The following is an 18275-nucleotide window of genomic DNA, read 5'->3' as shown; positions in this document are numbered from 1 at the left end:
AAGAATATATTTCAAAGTCAGATGGATGATCCTACAATCATTTAAACCAAACTTTCCTGTTCCTACCTATTGGCCAGAGAGAGTGTGCATGTGTGCTTCGAAATTTTACGTGTTTTAGTTTTTTGATACTCTTAATTCTTAATGCCTTTTTTATTGAGCTACTTCTTCTTTCAAGTAAGTAAGAGATGTGTGATATGAAAAGCAATATGGAATGTTTTATTCACTGTGATATTTTGTATGAAAGATTCAAATATTTGTAATATGCTGTACTGTAACTAATGTTAATATTTTAAAAGGCTGAACCCAACTAAGCCAAATTTTAATATTTCTTCCTGGTTTTGGAATCCTGTGTGTGTGTGTGTGTGTATGTGTGTTGTGTATGTGTATGCTTGAGTGTGTTTGTGGTCAATCTGACAGGTGAAAGATACCAGAGACATGTGCAAAGGAAAAAAACACCTTTCTATTTTTCCTCCTTTTTCTGCAGCCCAAAATGTTTGCATTTCTAACTTGAAACAGGTTAGATGCTATTTTGTATGAATAATGTTTTGGCTTTAAATAGAAAATACATATTCAAAATAAAATGCTACGTAATTAATGAAATTTAGTTACTTTCTTGTTAATTAAAAATACCTAAAATACTGCTTATAAGCAAACAAAAATAGTTATTGGTTAACTGCATTTGATAGGTTATTAGACTGTTCTTAATCCATGGTGTTTGGAACATTTGTGCCACTAATGTGTGCATGTCTCTCTTTTTTAAAACCCCAACTCACTCATGCATTCAACATATTCTTATGCCCCAGCCACCCAGCGACTGAGATGGGGGTCTTGAAACAATCTGCTTCTCAGGCATCTCACCATCTTCTAAACAATTCCTTAACTTTCTCAACTTGCAGAGGTCACCAATCATCATTCTGACCATTTCTCACCTTTCTTTATATATTCTCAAGGATATTCCCATCTATGTTTAGACAATCTTAGAGAATTCTTTCATTAATAATACAATTTAAGGCTTTTCTAATGTAAGAAGGATTCTATATTCCTTGATGAAACTTAATTGTTTGAAGGGCAATATTGTTAACAAATCTAAAACCAATGTGTGGGGATGACTGGTGGCTTAGTGACTTAGGAAGCTTGCTGCTCTTCTGGTGGGGCTGGGGCTCACAACAAGCAGAGGGAACGTTCCACATTCCCCAGCCTTCTCTCTGTGACAGACTTTCTTCTTGTTACCAACAGAATGCTCATTTGCAATTAATTCATTTAACTGATGAATGTACTTGACATTCTGTACCAAAAGCTCTAATCATGGAAAGCCTAGTGATCTGAAAGCCCAGTTTTGACAAGAATTCACTGCTGGAAGTCTCATATCAAAATGTCAGCCATCATGGAGTAAGCATGCTCATTAAGTGTAAGTCCATCAATGGCTGCAAGCGCTGGCTGGTTCAGCCGAGTGTGTGACTAGTGCAGTAGAGCAAAGGAGAGACAAACAGCAATGTACTTTTTATCTGTTTGCTATAGAAAACTGTCCCTAAATTACCAAGATCATCGTCCAATCTTTAATACTATAACCATTATAATAATTATTAACATTATAAATGTCTTTAATATTTAATGAAAGAAGGGTTGTGTTGGACAGTGAAATATAATGTAGCTTCTATATTTAATGTGATCTATTTTATTTCAAAAAGAAGCTATTGTATAGTATTATCTGGAATATTCTGTTTGATAAAGCTAAAATTCCAGGAATATGATCTGTAACTGAATCAAAGCTGTATATTCATATGACTTTTACTACTTGGTCCTCCTCTTAGGTGTACCTGTAAAATCATATGAGAATGCCAATGATCATTAGTGGGCCAGTGAACAGCAGTCATGATATCTCTGTATTTGAAATGAAAATGATTTAGGGCTAGAATTGACTCTTGTAGAAATATCAAGACTTCATGCTAACTAAAGGACTGCAAAAATTATTGATTAGATTGTATGTTTGTGTAATTCTAACTCTGATTAAGGAAAGCCACTTGAAATGTCACTAATCTTGAACTTACAGCTACAAATGTAAACTATCAAAACACACATATCACCTTACTTCAAACTGCAAAAGGAACTTTCATTTAAGATGATGTTTTTTACACTGACTTTTTAAATGATCAAGAATTTTAATATTTTATGCTCTATAAGGAAATCTCAGGATGAGCAAAGGGGTCCACACCAGGCTGGTGAAACCCACAGAAACAGCTGACCTGAACAAGGGAGAGCTCTTGGTCCCCACACTGATAGCTGGGAAACCAGCATGGAACTGATCCAGACCCCCTGAATGTGGGAGTCAGTGAGAAGACCATGGAAAACTATGGGACCTCTGTGGTAGATCAGTACTTATAGGAACGGACTTTGGGAGCTTTCATTCTAAATAATCACCTCTATGTGTTGTAGAGAAAATCTTGGTTCTGCAGTTACAAGCCTAAATTTAATACTTGGCTCTACCTTATATTGGCTATGGGACCTATGGCATGACATTTGACATTTGTAGCTTCTAAACTCAGAAAAAAATATGGATTTTTTTGTAGGGTACTGTGATGATGGACACACAATGCTTCATATTTTGAAGAAGTACTCATAAATGTTGGAAGAATCAGTCATAGTTAGGGTGAGGATGGTCCTACCCATAGGAGTAGGATGCTGGACAGTTCAGCCTGTGTGTGCAAACAGCCACTGGACTGAACCACTGTAGGTAGAGCTCACCCAATTATGTGGGAGATAGCAACAAAGCCAAAAGCAGCTTAGAGCCAATTCTGGGATGCCAGTTTTCCTCTGTAAAGTGCTCTTGCTATAACTAGCTCTGCCTTGATTTCCAGACAGCCTTTTTTTAGGACTGGACAACAAGAGAAGGCCATGATAAAGTCAAGGTGAAAGGATGCTTTTCTCTAATGAACAGAGACTGATCATGCATGACAGAAGAGGAAAGTTAAATCACTTTATTGATTGTTCCCAAAATCAATATGAAGTTTCTATCCAAACGATCTCTTCCATACTGAGAACAAGAAAATTCAAAGCCAGAGGAATGAAGGGCCTGGACTACCTCCCTCCCTTGAGCCAGGATATGTCAATACTTGTGTGTGGATACTAGAAAAGCCTAGGAGCCTGAATGCAAACCATCCCTCTGGCTGCCTTAAAATGTTAGTGGGGTCATCCTGTCAAAGCAGTGATTGCTCAGAGAGAAATCTAATAGGAACTGCAGTAAATGCAACTGGATACATTGTCATGACGGCTCAGTGTAATTGCCTGGCCTGACCTCTTTCCCATGCCCAAAGAAACTCCCTGAGAGTTTCAGTTCAATGATAATGTTTGACTCCATCATAAAGAGGATTTTATAATTACAATTGCATATTATAGAATGCTGGAAAGCTGACATGAGAAATCTTAAAGTACTCACAATATGGTTCAAATCTCAAATACCACATCACTATTTTAACAAGATCATAAAGTCAAAAAGTAATAATACAACCCCACATGACATAGCTCTTAAGAGTATTTTCTTTGCTTTCCAGCATTAGTAAAAAGAAAAAGAAATCTTGAAATCTGAATTTTCAACAAATACGAATAAAAAAGTTTTGAATTTGTTTTGTATATAAATAAATGCAGTGTACATTCGTGACTGTTTTGAAACTGTCAGAAATAGACAGCTATAGTGAATCAAAATTTATATTTTTAAATGAAATAGCCAATATAAAAGTATCATTAAACTCTTCATGCTCCAATTTCCAGAATCACATTTAGGTTCCACAGTTGTCAAAGTGACTGATGGGGACAGGACAATGGTTTTACTGCCAAGGAGTCAGACAGGAAGTGTGAGACACTAATGCCAGGGGCACATGAATCCCAAGCCCAATTACAAAGTGCTGAATTTGCATCTCATTGATAATTAAATGGAACTAAAATCAACTTTCAGTTCAACTTTATTTTGAGCCCAAATATGTTCTATATAAAATGAATGTTTCATTTGATGTATCAAGTTACACTGCCCACATATGTGTATTATGTATATGTATATACACACTGTAATGTGGCCTTTAAAAAGTTTAATGCCCTTGAAGTGGCTCAGCAAGTCAAAGCACTTGCCAGGTAAACCTGATGAGCTGAGTTTGATTCTGCAGGCCCCATGGTGGGAGGAGAAAAACTGCTCCCCCAAATTGTTCACTGATCTCTAAACACCCATTGTGTGGTAAATGCATGCCAGTATTCAAAAACAGACACACACACACACACACACACACACACACACACACACACCACCACCACCACCACCACCACCACCACCACCACCAATAATAATAAAATAATAATAATACATTTTTATAAAGAAAAGTCCAATAAGGAAGATATTTGGCATATCACTAAAATATAATGAACCCAGTAAACAGATTAGTAACCTAACAAATTTTTGAATTTCATTTTACCTGTGTGTGTGTGTGTGTGTGTGTGTGTGTGTGTGTGTGTGTGTGTGTGCACATGTGCACACATACACTTGCAAGAGTGTCTGTGCAAGTGCCACAGTGCACACAGTGTTATCAGGGGACAACTTGCAGAGATGATTCTTTCCTTGTAGCATATGGGTTTTAGGTATTGAACCCAGGTCATCAGGCTTAGTAGCAACTGCTTTTGCCCATTTGGGCCATCTTGCCAGCTGAAGTTCAAATTGCTCTCATATCCTGCCTGTCATAAGAAATCCTTTACAGACTGAGAAGAGACATTGGGGTGAAATTTCTAGCCATGAAAGTGTGTATTGGGCCACAAGGAGGGCATGTTCATATACATATCCAACTATAATGCCTCCAGAGATGCTGAGCTGCTCTTCCTCCACGTTGCAAACCACACAGAGCCATCAGAAAACTAAGAGCTCCCCTTTTAATAAAAAGCAAGCAAACACACCATGTGTTAAAAATTCAGATTTTCTTTCTGAAATTATTAAAATGAATCATTTGACAAAATAACAAAATTTAATATAAAAATCTTCCTTTCTACAAGAAAGTAAACAGTATTCAAAAGAAGCTCCAAGAATGCTGTTACCAGCGTTTCTTAGTTTTCATATCTTTATGTATTTTCTGAAGTAGTTCAAGTATCTTGAACCATTTCTATAATTTCCTTTCAATTATTCAGTGTGTGCATATGGACATGGAATGGAGCATGGACTGAAAAAAACTATGTCTGCCTGGAAGGCATGGTCTGACTTCTGTGGATGAGTGAGCCATTTGCAGCTGAGGGGCTAGCTGGCTTGTGTCAGAGCACAACAGAATTGGGGTGAGCTAATGGAAATGTTCTCCAGGACACATGGAGAGACAGCCTTTGAGGAAAATAACAAAGTTGAAACAAAGTAACCAGCAACAATTGCTATTTTACAATTATCCAAATATTAGGGTAGAGGGATAGGATTCTGTACTTTTAAAACATTGGATCAATATTGTTTCTTTAACTTAGGATGTATAATTTGATAGTTTTCTGCCTAAATCAGATTGTTTTTTAAAACTACCTTCATAATTCAGAAACATCTTAATCTAATTGATACACACACACACACACACACACACACACACACACACACGTTTTTTTCTTAAGAAAAGCCAATAATAGCACCAGGAAGTTTTTCCATCTTAAACATAAGGCATAACCTACAAGGTTACTGTAAGAATACAATGTGTGACCAAGATGAGTTGAGCCATCAAAGAGTTTTTGTGACCTGGACTCAGTGGCACACACCTTTAATTCCAGCACTCAGTACTCTGGAGGTAGAGTACTTGAGTTTGAGACTAGCCAAGTCTACAAAGAAAGTTCCAGGACAGCCAGGGCTACAGAGAGAAACCCTGTCTTGAAAAACCAAACCAACCAAACACACAAAGAAAAAAAAAAAAGCACTGAGTTTTTGTGGATGGGGGTAGAATTTGGGGATTAATGGAAGAGATACCGTTTGAAGACATTTAAAGTTTACCATATGGGCAGCTGTGTCTTCCAAGATGGAACCACAGATTATAAAGTATCTTACAGTCTTCAGAAAGAAGACCAGCAGGAGAAGGGAAGAGGGGACAGCAGAGGATAAAGGGGTGATGATCATAGTCACAGTTTATGATATACTTGAATGAAATGTCACAATGAAACCCACCACTCTGTGTAACGACACACACACTAATAACAATAAAAATAAATAACCCACTTTGTCATGTGATTAAATTGTGGAAGCCAACTATTTTGTTAGTCCAATAAAAAGCAAACAACCAAAAAAAAAAAAAAACAAGGAGATAAGATTGTCCAGTGGTTAGGAGTCTTCCCAGCTCTAGCAGAAAGCTCGGGCTCAGTTTGTAGCATGGACATGGAGGTTCACAATTGTCTGTTATTTCATTTCCATGGAATTTGACTTCCCTTTCTGCCCTATGCAGGCATCAGGCCTGTATACATACATACATACATACATACATACATACATACATACATACATACATGTAAACACTCATATATATGTAATATATATATTAAAATCTTGGATTGCAAGACATTGGAAAAAATCAATCTGTACCGTACTAGAAGTTTCCATCCTTCTGGCCAACTCTCATGGTGTAATAAAGTACTAAGCAAGCTGCTTGGGAGAAGAGTCATCAATGGTCCTATCCAAATGTGTACCCATGAACTACAACAATTGCAATGTATGCATACAACTGAAACAGTTTGATGAACATTGTTTTGGTAACTGCTTTCTGATTGGATTTGGGGCTTGCTAAATTGGAAAGAACTCATCTCAGGTACTGTAAATGTGATCAAGGCCCTGTGGCTAGAGAGGTCAAAGGTCCTAGGGGAGAACTTAGTGCTGTTTTGCCTATTGGATATGGTATTATGCTATCTTCTAAATATGCATCTTTACATAATATTATCACTGCCATCAACCGTCATCAGAGAGTTTATATTTTTGTGTGTGGGGGGCAGGGTAGAGTGGTTAATGTGTGTGGGGGGCTAATGTAGTGGTTAATACAGAGATTCAGCTTTGCTGAAAATGTGGAGTAGCTAACTATAATGTTTGGTCCTACAGGGCATTTATATCATTCCCTCCAAAGCTCAGGGAACATCTTAGAAGGAGAGGAAAGAATATAGAAGTCAGAGGCTAGAGAGGAATGCTGTGAAACTCTGTCTTTTAGATGACATGATCATTGCAATTATGACGTCAATGTAGTTGTGGTTAACTGAACAAGACCTGTACAAGATTAGACCCACTGATATCTTATCTTGCATGGGGATATTCTTGGTGCACTAGTCTTGTGGGGCTAAGAGCACTTAGTGAGTTCTAGGTAGAGGGGCTGTCATCTTCCTTAGTGGCGTGTCTACAGTAAATAACCCCACATTCATGCTCATGAAAACTACCTCAGTTATAATCAGTGAATCCAAAACAAATTTAAAAAGTAAAAAAAAAAAAAAAAAAACAAGTCTTACCCCCCCAAAAAACATATCAAAATATGAACAGGATTACTGGGAGGAAGAAACACGATGAGGATGAAGAGTAGAGGTGTGAGTGGGGGTGAAATACCATAATCTCAGTACACATGTATGACATTGTCAAAGAATAAAAATGAATTTGAGCCAGGCGTTGGTAGCGCAAGCCTTTAATCCCAGCACTCGGGAGGCAGAGGCAGGCAGGTCTCTGTGAGTTCAAGGCCAGCCTGGTCTCCAGAGCAAGTGCCAGGATAGGCTCCAAAGCTACACAGAGAAACTCTGTCTCAAAAAAAAATGAATTTGAATTATAATTTTAAAAATCCAACTGGTATAGTTTCTTTCTCTTAGGATTATAAAATAGATAGGATGAAATAAAAAACAAACAGAAACTCGGAGTATTGTCAGGTATCTAGTTTAGAAACAATTTTTATTTTTAACACTGGGTCTCACTATGTACCTCTGGCTGTCCTGAAATTTGCTATGTAGACCAGGATGGCCTTGATCTCACAGAGATCTACTTGCCTCTGCTTCCCCAGTGCTGATACTAAAGCAGTGCACCACTCCACCCAGTTTATATAAGGACACTTGTTTTTTATTGTGGAAAGTCTCTCTTCTGACAATTAGATTCATTACTGTTGTCTGGAACTATGTTCTCCAGCACAGACTGGGGAGTGTGTGGAGGGAGAATTTGTGAGAGGACCTAGCATGAGGATAAAAGCCTGAATCCAAGCAGGATAAAGAGTTAACCTGTGGCTTTGGAGCAAGGGTTTCAGTTACTACACTAGATAGGAAAGCGTACAAAGCAATTGTTAAGAAGCACAAAAGAGACAGCTAAGAAGAAAACTGTAATACAACTAGGATAGGGTACAAAAGAACATATAATGGCTGAAGTTCCGAGATAAGACAATCACACTGATGGCTTTGGCACATGAAAGGAAATCTCTGCTCGACTTGGGGGATAGTGGTGCTTTTAATACAAATATTGTTCTGTGGGTCAGAGGTACCCTAGTTGTACTTAACTTTAATGCTTCAAGAGAAACAAACATCCTATGGGGATTTTTGCCTCACTTTGTACATTGGCTTTTCTCCATGATATTTTCAATTGACTGTAACTGTATATATTAGATCTAAGTATCTTCTTTTTGGTGAGAAGCGGGGACTAGCATTGAATAGGGATGATGATATATGCCTCACTGGTAGATGAGTGCATCTCCGGGCTTACTTTCACAAGTTGCTTGCCCTGAGATTTAAGAATGTTTTAAACCATTACAGACAATATGTAAATGTTATCCACCATCTACCACATCTTACAATTGGAGGAAGTTGTTTCTCTCATCCAGTTGTGATGCTGATATTTGCTTTGGTCAACCCTTTCTGTTTCAGCTTTCCTATTATAATACAAGTTGTTTGAAGGATGAGAATCAGTCAGCCTTCTTTCAACAGTGTATGAATCCCAGTGAGAACTCTCCTGGTCTACCTCAGCATTTCCTCTTGCTTCACTTCTCCAAGAAGCCTCTCCTGGTAGATCAAAATTAGACAACTGACCACCCACATTTAAAATAGGCCCAGAAGTTTAGGGGGTCACATAAAAATTTTAGTCTGTATTCTTCCTTCCTTCCTTCCTTCCTTCCTTCCTTCCTTCCTTCCTTCCTTCCTTGCTTCCTTCCTCTCTCTCTCTCTCTCTCTCTCTCTCTCTCTCTCTCTCTCTCTCTCTCTCTCCCTCCCTCCCTCCCTCCCTCTCTCTCTTCTTTCTCTCTCACTCTCTCCCCTCCCTCCCTCCCTCCTTCCCTCTCTCCCTCCCTCTCTCTCTCCCTCTCTCCATTCCTGTCTTTCTTTTCTCTTTTTGGAACTCACTTTGTAGACCAGACTGGTCTCAAACTTAGAAATCTGCCTGCCTCTGCCTCCTAGTGCCATAGTGCCACTACCACCCTGGATTTCTAATGAGACACAAAATGAGACAAGACTTGCACATGGGGCAAAGATGGTATGTATTCCATTAGAACGATGGGACTTCCAGAGGTACTATGAATACAACATCATGCTGTTAGGAAATGAACTAGGCCTAGGGGAAGCTATGATTCACTCTTGAGTCACCATTCCTTGTGTTGAAATGTTTGGAAAGGCAGTTATGTTCCTCTGGCAAAATACCACCATCATGACTTTTGGAAGGACAACTTGAGAGAATTCTTTTCTGAACTATGTCTAGGGGTGTGTGTGTGTGTGTGTGTGTGTGTGTCTGCGTGTGTATGAAACAGGGAAGATAAATGAGAATGAGGATTAGTATCTTTGTATCCTTGGTGCACATCTGCAATAATAATAAAAATCATCAATTAAGCAATGATTCTGCTTAAACTGACATACAGACAGAGAAGCTCATCCCTCTCCCTAAGAGAAAGTGAACTTAAAAATGTCACAGCAAAGTAATGCTTCCATGTACTGTTCCTCAGTACCTCTGGAGAGCCAATTCAAAAATAAAGACAAATTATATCTGCAACTACATCTAATCACTTTGTTTTTCAATCAAGTATCAGAATGATGGTACTTATTAAACCTTTCTAGTCAAACAAGTCCCAAATACTCCCCTCTGGTGTAAATTTAACATTTACATTTAGAAAACTCTCTGTCGAAATTCTCAGACACACTGCTATATTGAAAATCAATTGTTGGAATTTTTATAGTAGGTTGGTAAGAATATTTAAGAAATTGTTGGTAAATGATAAGTTATTTTTTAATAGAACAACAGAAAGCAATATGTCTTGCTGCTGGTACTAATAATTGAATGAGAAAGCCATTTGTGTTTGTAGAGAAGCAATATTAATAAAATCAAATGGAAAATGAGTAAGAATACAAGCTACTTCTTAAAACGATATGCTTTTCAATTGCATTCAAGTATACTTATCTTTCCTACTAAGTAACTTGTCATCAAAGATGTCAAAAATTAAACATCTCTAGAAAACAAATGTCATAAGGTAAGATTTTAAGAATGGGCAGACAAAGAATTATTATTATTATGTGATGTCCTAGATCACAAAGGAGAATCTGATAAGCTATTGTATCTCATAGCCCATCCAAAGTGTACTGGCTTAAGGATAAGAAATGGGTATTTTTGTCTTTTATAATGTATTAATTTTACAAAGGATTTATTTTTTCAAAGAAGAGTGCACTGAAGTCAAAGCAAGCAAACACTGTCTGTAAATGCTGATAATTTCACGGATAAAGGCTCTCCTCTTATAGATTAGACTTCCATCTTTTCACAGAACATTTTGTATCTTATACTTATTCTAGTGATAAACATAAATGCCTAAGTACATATGGAATTTTCAACTAACTTTTACTTCTTCTAATTCTGGTCATATTTGAGCACATGTCACAGAATTTTCCTTTTCTCAAAAGTACAAAATATTTTTTTGCTTTCATTTTTGATACATATGTTTGAAAGAAATCCTTGTGTGACACAGAGCAATTATTTATGTCACATGTACAAATGTTATATTCCATTGTATATCATGACTTAGAAATTGTTCTATATTGAGACATAGATTCAACTATGAATACACTTATTCATTCAAGCCTTTCTTTATATAGCTCTTTAAAAGTAAATCATTCAAATGGTTTGACTAAGACTCAGCAATTTTCAAAATGGCAAAATGAAATATATAGAAATCAGCATGCTTTATTACAATTCTTAAAACACTTGGCAATCCTGGTGTATATTGGAGGTCATACCTGTTTATAATTAATGCATATGATCACACTTCATTCTAGATGAACTTTGAGTCCAAAAGAATGCATCACAGTCATTTTGCTGAGAAAACCTACAAATCTTTTATAAGCTGACCTTATGGCATTTGTGAAATTCTACCAATTCTAACAGCTGGAGACATTTTTTCTTACGAAAACATGCCTTTTCCTGAAGGGTTCTGAGCAGTTTTCCAGCAGCACTCATTAGGAAAGGCCACAGCTATAGATTAGCCTTGCTACCATTTTCTCCTTGTAAAGTATTTTTATGATAATTTTCTATTCAGTAGTGCAACTGCCTATAATTATTCAAATACAAAGTCTATTGTAAAAGAATTGGAGATGATGAAAAAACACCCACAAGCAAGTGAACTACTATGACTTCAGACACAATTTTGTTTTCCAATGTAGTCATTGACAATTTGCATTAGTTAGCATCTTCATGTTAGAGACTGAGGGTAGATTGGGCCCATTTGCAGGGAGATAATGTTCCTAAATACTTATTGGACTGTTGTAGATGAATAATCAACAAAAGATTCCATCTTTACCACACCAATGTATCATTGTTAAATTATTGCAAAATAAGTGGCAATTTCAGATGTTTACTTTCTAACTACCAGGGCTCAAAAATCTTAGAAATTATTAATAAAAACACAATCTGGCATAGAATACTTATTAAATATGACAATCAAAACATGGAGAGAAAAGAAACTTTATTTTTCCTGCGGTAAGATCTTAGGATTGTAGTGTGGTAGTGCAATGGACGTGATTCCATTCAAGCTCTCTTAGCAGAGCACAAGAGTTCTCACACTCTACCTTGGCTGCCCAGCCTCCAGCAAGTGGTTACACAGATTTCCCACTTTACCGCTAAGGAATAGGTGCCCAAGTCCTCTGTTACTTGGGCACAGGTACTTTGTTTTGCTATAACACGTTGAGTCAGAATACATGCTCACACTAGTGGAAGTAACCTCACTTATGTGTACTCTTGGCAAGGAATGGCACTCGGCTGTCAGTGCTCATTGACACTCATAAGCACGTGGAACAGGCCGAGTTCTGTGTATCTGAATTGTTGCCCTTTAAGCCTGGTGAAGTTATACAAGTACCTACATTCATCACATAAAAACAGACGAAAACCAGTGTTCCCCAATGTTGTTATGTATTCAGTCTCATCGACCAGACATTAAAATGATAAAAAACCCACCCACTTTTAAAAATCTGATCAAAGACCTCAATATAAATCCAGCTTCACTGAATCTCCTAGAAGAGAAGGTAGGTAGTACCCTCGAATGAATTTGTACCTGAACATAACAACAGTAGCACAGACACGGAGATCTACAATTAATAAATGGGACCTCCTAAAACTGAGAAGCTTTTGTAAGGAAAAGGACACTGTCAACAAGACAAAATGGCAGCCCACAGAATGGAAAAAGATAGTCACCAACCCCACATCTGACAGAGGACTGATCTTCAAAATATACAAAAAATTCAAGAGGCTTGTCTGCAAAACACCAGCTAATCCAATTAAAAGGTGGGGTACAGAAGTAAATAGATAATTCTCAATAGAGGAATCTAAAATGGCTGAAAGACACATAAGAAAGTGCTCAATATCCTTAGCCATCAGAGAAATGCAAATCAAAACAATTCTGAGATACCATCTTACTCCTGTCAGAATGGCTAAAATCAAAAACACCAGTGACAGTTTATGCTGGAGAGGATGTGGAGAAAGGGGAACACTCTCCACTGTTGATGGGAGTCCCAACTTGTACAGGTACTTTGGAAATCAGTATGGCGACTCTTCAAGAAAATGGGAATCAGTTTACCACAAGATCCAGCAATTCCACTCTTAGGCATATACCCAAAAGATGCACATTCATACAACAAGGACATATGTTCAACCATGTTCATAGCAGCAGTATTTGTAATAGCCAGAACCTGGAAGCAACCTAGATGCCCCTCAACTGAAGAATGGATAGAGAAAAGGTGGTACATCTACACAATGGAGTATTACTCAGCAGAAAACAACAATGGAATATTGAAAATCGCAGGCAAATGGATGGAACTAGAAGAAACCATCCTGAGCATGGTAACCCAGTCACAAAAAGACAAGCATGGTATGTACTCACTCATACATGTATTTTAGACATAGAGCAAAGGATTACCTGCCTACAATCCACACCGCCAGAGAAGCTAGGAAACAAGGAGGACCATAAGAGATACATACATGGTCCCCCAGAGATGGGAAAAGGGACAGTATCTCCTGAGCATATTGGGAGCATGGGGGGAGGGGAGAGGGAGCTAGAAGAAAGAGGAGGGGGAAGGAGAACATGAGGGAGCAGGAAGACCCTGTCAGAGGAAGAATAGAGGAGAGCAAGAAAAGAGCTACCATAACAGAGGGAGCCATTATAGGTTTAAAGAGAATTCTGGAACTGGGTAAAGGTCCAGAGATCTACAAGGTCCACCCCAACTAACAATCTAAGCAACAGTTGAAAGGCTATCTTAAATGCCCTTCTCTGATAATGAGACTGATAACTACCTTATATGCCATCCTAAGTAGCTGATGGAAGCAGAAGCAGACACAGCTAAACACTGAGCTAAACTCTGGAATCTCCCTCAGAGAGGGAGGAGTGATGAGCAAAGGGGTCAAGACCAGGCTGGAGAAACCCACAGAAACAGCTGACCTGAGCAAGAGGGAGCTCATGGATCCCAGACTGATAGCTGGGATACCAGGGTGGGACTGTTCCTGACCCCCTGAATGAGGAGGTCAGTTTGGATGTCTGGGCAATCTATGGGGCCACTGGTAGTGGTTCAGTATTTACCCCTAGTACACAAATGGACTTCAGGAGCTCTCTCCACATAGAGCAATACTCTTTCAGCCTAGACACACTGGGGAGAGTCTAGGCCCTGCTCTAAATGATATGACAGACTTTCAAGATTCCCCATGGAAGGCCTCCCCCTCCCTAGGGAGCAGAAAGGGGTTGGGACAGGGGGTGAGTGGGAGGCAGGGGAGGAGGGGAGGGAGAGGGAACTGAGATTGGCATGTTAAAGTAGCTTGCTTCTAATTTAAATTGAAAACATCTGACTATTAATATATTCATATACTATCTTCCAACAAAATAGAGAGGGTTACTGATAAAAACTCTGTGACTGAGATTTTCACCTCATAGACATTTGTCCAAAACATGCACACAATATTGTATAATAAAAAGACTTTATGCAAAGCATATCTATATGAGAGGTGTTTCTAAGCACATGAATGCAAGTTAAATATAATTATATCTAAACCTCCAATTGACCCCCTTCTCTCTGCTAAGTAAAATTTTGTATTTTGGAGCATATGCCCTGTTATAACTCACAAGGACAACCTTATTAATCTATAGTCTTACGATCTGAGATATCCAGGTCTGTTTTATGAGTATCTATTGGGATTACATGTATATAATGGTAGCTTCTTTCCTGTAAAATGTTATTAGAAATGAAGATGATGAAGGGAAGTATACAACACTGTTGTTTAGAAATGTAAGGTTACAGCTATCAACTAACTTGAATACAGACCCAGGAGTAAGCACTAAAGAAATATAAATAAGGGCTAACAAAATTAGCTTCAGGGTGGCTAATCACTGGTGACTTATAAGCTACATGTTATTGGAAATTATCCCCATTGTAGGCTCAGCTTTTGTTGAAGCTCTTCTGCCTGGAATTGTGAGCTTTCATCAATTTATGCTGCTCTGACTCACTTTCTTATTAAGCAAATTTGAAACAATATGTTATTTTTGGCTTTACTGAGTTCCTTTCTTTTAATATCTTGTGCTTTTTCCTTTTTTTTTTTAAAGGAAGGTCAAGGAGTTTAGCAATCATTCCACCATTGCTGGGATGAATTTTTATCCTTATTTGACATACAGTGAAACAGAGAGAAGTAGTGGGTCACATGGGGCACACCTACCCAGGATAGGTACTGACAGACCTGCTTCTTTTTTTACCCACTTTCCCATTTCTGTTGCAAGTTTCAGTTGCTGTTCTTAACTGGGATCCTCATCACGGCCTCCTACGAACAAGTGCCAATCTATTGCTATCAATCCCAAATGAACAGCGGACAATGAGAGTGTGAGGAAGTGGGTGGGGGGCAGAAATTCACCAGGTGGTCCCCAACATCCAATTCATGTTACTCCTGTTAGAAACACTATGTCTGAATATTGTGCCATATTTATGAACCTTGCTTCTTGAGTACCCTCAATAAGTATCCTTGTTGAAATGTTTGTCTGGAATCACTGTCCTTTTAGATTCTAGATTGTACAACACATAGTCTTTAGAGACACAGAGTTAGCCCCAGCATATTTGATACATGAAGGTAATTGATGTTTTTAATGACATCATATTTTTTGGTTTGCTGAAGAGAATACCTTTAATGCCTTTTATAATCTAGATAAGTACATACTGTTCACTGCTACATCCGTGTAGATTCAGTATGCAGCCACCTCTCCCACTGACAAGTCTTTGTCAAGATTCTATGCGAAAGGACCTCTAAGTGGCATTTATTTAAGTCTCTTTTGATTTCCAAGAATAAGTAATAACCATGGAGGATGAGATTTCAAAATTATCAGGATGGGCTCCCTCTTCATCTGTATCACTTTCCACTTGGTATCTTACTACTTTTCCTTAATCCGCAGAAATGTCTTTACTTTTCTTAGAACTCCCGTTTACTGGCGAAGGAGTTGTACTCATGAAATCCTTTTCTGTGAATACAATTTGGTCTTTGAAAATGGAGCTTAAGTATTTTCTCCTTTGTGTTGTTTGCTGTAGAGATTTCATTCAAACTCCCCTCTTTTCTAATAAATGAACTTCAGAAGCTTGACAAATATCCTTTGCAAAGCTGGGCATGAGAGTGGGGGGAGATGAACAAGCACATTTCAGCCATCACCAGTATGCAACAGCAACCACGTTTCTACAAATAGGTAGGTCTGCCAACAAGCATTAAGGACACTGTCATGAGCTCCCTGCAGGGTACATTCTGAAGAATCTAGCTTTCCCTCGATGTGCATAGCCTAACTCTATTATCATCAAAAGAAACCGCAAGCAAATGTCCACTAGAGAATGTGCCTAGAAAATCTACTTCTCTCACAAAATCCAGACTATCTCCCTTTGAGACACTGATGCAAACCAGTCAAGTAAATCTGGAATATAATCAGCAGACAGGACAGAAAATAATGAACTTTTTCTCCATCTGTGTAATGCATTTTTATTTCAATTGAGTTTATCACCACTTTCTAGCTGTGGAAATAGGTATGCAGTGTTCTGTTTAGTTCAAATGGCATTTTCTTACGTGGATGCTTGGGATAAATACATACAAAAGGGTTTTCTTTAAACAATAACTAGCTAATGAGGCCAAATGAGAATGTTAGAGCAGGTGCAGGATGGAACATAGATAATTTAAAAAATAAGTCATTTTTTAATTGAGTAATGAAAGACATTCAATAAGGTTTATCTGCAATATGAGAATACATTTTATAGCATCAGAGGTTAATGTTCAAAGAAAATACATCAATTTTCTTGACAGTATATAAAGTTAAAAAGATAATACCGATACAGTTATCTATATACTCATTTTTCCATATCACCAAAACTACTTAATGGGCAAAACAGGAATGTTATTTAAGAGTAAAACACAATCCATACCCCCACAGGATTTCTCCACTGTTTGAAAAACAAATGAAGGAACACATGCTATTATTTCATTAGTATAAAGAACTGGGTTCTATTAATAACAATAGGTAAATGTCTTAGTTTAACATCATTATCTTTGTATTAACAAGCAAGTGAACATCTGTTTTCAGACATTTGGTTGCTGAGCAGCTTAGAAGTGGTCAGATATTGAATATCCCCTACACTTACTATTTTTTTTAATTAAGCCTTAAACATCAAAGGTTTCATGACTGCTTATTCACTAATGGGTTTTAAAACTTACCAGTTACTGGGAAAAGAGGAAGAATGCTTGCTCAGTCCAAGTTCTAGTCCTTCAATTTCTGAACATTTTTTTTTTTAATTTGAGAACTGTTTTGATTTCACAGGGGACCTCTGACGGCCTGAAAGCTTATTCTTAGCTCTGTATACACACACACACACACACACACACACACACACACATTCTTTCTCTGAAGGTAAAGGTAAAGGATATGCCTCTCACATGCTAATGAGAAAGGTACTTATGATCATTTGATCTGAGAGATAAACTGTCCCTTAGCTAGTAATGAACAAGCTCAAGACACTTGAAGAAAATAAAGCCAATCTGTGATTGCATTGGGTGTTTGGATGCAATGGAATTGTATCATGTTCTGGAAGGCAAATGTTCTACTAGGGAAAAAATATACTTATGAAGTAATCATGCACAGCATCAAAAAGATCAAAGCATTTAAGCACAAGAAATAGGAAACCTTTGTTTTATCAGGGTATTTTTCCCAGAGCAGAAAATAGTGCCTCCAGGGACTCCTGATTTCCCTTCAACTATTCATCAGCTTTATAGGACACACTATCAGATACTCCAAATGTGGATTCTCGGTGCATCTTATTCTAGAATGTTTTTCTCATAGCCATTCAGTGACTGTTCCCTGTAGTCGATACATATGTACTCTCTATAGATGAATAATAGCAGGTACTGAAAACAAATATCAACTCTTTAATGTAGCTTTAAGATTGGATACAATGCCAACAAATCAAAGCACAAAGCACGGTTTTTCTTCTTAGAAAATGGCAAGTGTATTTTCAATTTTATTAAAATACCCAAAGGCTCTAGATCAGACATATCTAGACAAAAAAACAAAAATGAACTTGGAAAAGATGAATGAAGTTGGTAGGCTAAAACTCTGATTTCCAGAAAATATAAAGCCATAGTAAGGGAAATCTAACTATTGACATAAGGATGAAATGTATATAGGTCAACAAAATACAGGTTCTAGAAAAAAGACTAACACACATAGGCACTCGATTTTCACAAAGTGATCAAACAATTCAATGGAAAACAAAAATCTTTCTAACATCTTATATCAGTAAAATTGGAAGCCCACATGAAATAGAAT

The 18275-nt window shown here is 37.7% G+C and overlaps 1 protein-coding gene across 1 annotated transcript in view; it reads right to left on the bottom strand.

The window, feature by feature from the left end:
- Positions 1-18275, bottom strand: part of Adgrb3 (adhesion G protein-coupled receptor B3) — a 697729-nt gene that overhangs the window by 107220 nt on the left and 572234 nt on the right. The window lies entirely within an intron of this gene.

This window comes from Cricetulus griseus (assembly GCF_003668045.3).
Source record: "Cricetulus griseus strain 17A/GY chromosome 1 unlocalized genomic scaffold, alternate assembly CriGri-PICRH-1.0 chr1_1, whole genome shotgun sequence".
Lineage (NCBI taxonomy): Eukaryota > Metazoa > Chordata > Mammalia > Rodentia > Cricetidae > Cricetulus > Cricetulus griseus.
The sequence above is the reverse complement of the archived record's forward strand: the minus strand, read 5'-3'. Positions and strand labels throughout refer to the sequence as shown.